This window comes from Callionymus lyra, chromosome 8 (assembly GCF_982586985.1).
Source record: "Callionymus lyra chromosome 8, fCalLyr1.hap1.1, whole genome shotgun sequence".
In the NCBI taxonomy this organism is placed as follows: domain Eukaryota; kingdom Metazoa; phylum Chordata; class Actinopteri; order Syngnathiformes; family Callionymidae; genus Callionymus; species Callionymus lyra.
Window position 1 is genome coordinate 4,997,501 of NC_141825.1, and position 3,409 is coordinate 5,000,909.

Here is a 3,409-nt window from a genome sequence, read left to right on the forward strand (position 1 = left end):
AAGGTAATGATGAAGATAAGGAAAATGATGGAACAACAACGATGATTAGGATGAAAATGATGATGATGATGATGATGATGATGATGATGATGATGATGATGATGAAGAAGATGATGAAGATGAAGATGCTGCTGATGATGATGATGATGAAGATGACGATGATGATAAGGATAATGATGATGATGATGATGAAGAAGAACTTGATGATAATAAAGATGAAGACAAAGGTATTTCTATAGGTTAACTAGGTCAGGGTGTATCTTGAGTCGGCCCCGGGGCTTCCTCCCAGTTTCCCTGAACACCTCTCGAGGGAGATTCCAGAGAAGGACATGAACCTCCGTCTAAGCTGCAGCATCAGCATCACTCTTGGTCCTGCAGGTTCCATTCTTCCTCTCACACTCGTCTCTCGAAACAATAACTGACAGACGTCAGCTTGAGCGACGAGGCTCAACTAAATGATCTATTGAGCGAACGTCAGCTGGTAAAACAACATCATTCTTCCTCGGCGGCAGCAGAATCCATCAGCTGGACCGAGAGCAGGAGATTCACAGAACGCTCATCCATCAACACACGAACATCACTCCTCTCTCTGGGAATATGAAGGAGAAGAAGAGAGCGTGGAGGGAGGAGGACGAGGAGAAGACACCTGAGGTGAGAAATACAAGATCACATTTTTCTTTTCCTCTTTCTTTCAACCATTTCTTGACCTCTTCTTCCTCCTTCAAACCACGTGACCTCCTCCTCACTTCTCCTCATGTTCCTCAAGACGATGACTTAAGATTTGGTTTGATTTGCTTTTACTTTGACGCAGTAACTCATAACTATTTATTTCTAAAGAGATATGTTTAAATAAATCGTTTATTTCATTAACTTACATACAACAGCTGAGCTTACACGAGTACAAGTATTAACCACTAGGTGGCGCCGTACTCACCTAATTATTAAATATAAGTAAGTAAGTAAGTAATATATATAAGGATTCTTAAAAAAGTCCTGTTGCCCATACTCGGATCTGGAGGTGCTGATACTCATCATATGTAATGATCGACACGTTATGATGAAATATAGTTTGTTTTTTTTGTATTGATTATTGTTTATTTCCTATAATGTGACGTATAAACACAAGGCAATTACGGAATAAATCGCACAATATAAAACTTAAAATATTTTTTTATGATGAGCATTTTACTATTGTCAAATAAATTTTATAATTAATGTATTTATTTGGAAATTCAGTTTGTCGAGCTCGAGTTGAGCTAGGATCTGTACAAGTTTGACAAATTCAACAATTGACACCTGTCACTCTGAAACAATAAATACACTTTAAACATTTCGCCCTTGAACCCTCGAGATGTTTCAGTATTAAGAATATTTCAAATACTTTTAATTTTATACGAAGATGTAAAAATAGTCAAGCTACATTTTTTCAAGATTTTTCTTTAAGTGAAATAATCTCAGTTAATATTAGTCAATTAGAAAAAGTGCTAACTAATTATGAGATTCGTTATATTCAAATGTTGAACTAATAAAAAAGAGCTATCATTTATTTTTTACATCTTGCGGAAGTGCGTTTTATTTTGACACACCGGAAACAGAAAGGGTTAAAGGGCTTTTGGAGCTTGACGCCGCTAATCGTCGAGTTTGACACTCGCGGAAATATTCACAGACTCGCCTGGAGACTTTCGGAACCAATGGGCTGACACACGAGACCAGAATGATGTCGTTCGGAACCAAAGTGCTCGTCGGTCCGTGAAGTGGATCAGCAACAGATTTGTTTGATCCGGGAGGAGAACTGCGAACATGTACGTTCACTTACCTTCTATTTGTTTATTAATTTAATGGATAATATTTACATTTCTACTTTCCTCGATCTGTTATTTATTATTTTAGTCAATTCTAATCCCATGTATTTTTTATTCTATAATCATTCTTATTATTAAACACAACTTTATTTATAAAGAAACGTTAACAAACGAGGAAAACAAGTAATCTCTTATTATTCAACAAAACTTTATTTATAAAGAAACGATAACAAACAGAGGAAAACAAGTATTTTCTTATTATTAAACAAAACTTTATTTATAAAGAAACGATAACAGACAAGAGAAAAACAAGTATTTTCTATCCAAATTTATACATGGAAATGTTTTAATTATATCCACAATATTTACTATGTTTTATCCACATACTGTCAATTTGATTTTATTTAAATGTAATGAATTAATTGTGGGAAAAAATCATAATCACGTTAAAATGTTTGTTAACAACTTGCAAACTAGTAGATTAGTGTAAAACCAATTGAAAAAAGTTATACAGTTTAACAATATCTGTCTGATTTTTTATTTAACTTTCAGTCTTAGTCAGAGGCTAATTTTTTTTTTTTTTTTGTAGATATTTAATTAATTTCGTTCATTTTTATTGTTATTCTATCATGTCATCACCCCGCAAAAAAACACTGGTAATGAACCAGTTCTGATTCTGACACAATATTTTAATCACAATATATATATGTTTACCATCTATATTCTTTATTTTTTATCTATATAACGTAAATATGTGTAACAATTGTGCGTGTAAATGCTTATTTACACAAAGTAGTGTGTGTCATTGATAACATGTTTGCCCAGTTGGACTGTGGGAACTTTAACCACACACACAAACACACACTCACTAAACAGTGGCTCCATTGTCCGGCTGTACGAGGGTCTCGGTGATGGAGGGCATCATTCACTTGTAGAACAAGTTGCATGAAACGGATACAGCGGCGGACAGTGAGATCACTCGTCTGCCTCTAATTTCATTGGCAGATCAAAAGTCTGTGTCGCTGGCGTTCACACTTGTACGATCTCAGTGATGAATCTGAGCAGAGAAGGTGGACACAAGTCCTCCTCCGAGACTTCATTTCCTCCGGAAGGGCCCTCCCAGCTCGTCCTGCTCAAGTCCCCCAGGATCTTCACCGAATGCTTTGTTTATTGAAAAGGCTTTTTCTGCTAAAAACAAATTCCGAGGAATTATCAACACGGCCTTTTGTTATGTGGAATATTCACTCCACAGTCATTGCTGAACCTTCGAGACGAGCAGATTTTATCAAGTTTCTTCACTTTTCCTTTCAGTCCTTGAACAATGGGCTGACGAAAGGCATAGAAGGGTCGAGGAATTGAACCTGACACCGCACTGATGCAGTCGTAGTATCAATATTATCTACAGTAGAACATCTCAAAGCCTACATCGCACTTTCATCACGCTTTTATTGACAAATAGCTTTGAGATAAATCGTGTTTTACTGAATAGGTTTAGCATTAGCATGTTGGAAATATTGGTTCCAATCCCCAAATATGTTGGGAATATAGGCATATCTTACTCTCGTACCAAGTTGATTTGAAAGTGTGACTTTTTTAATTTTCATGAT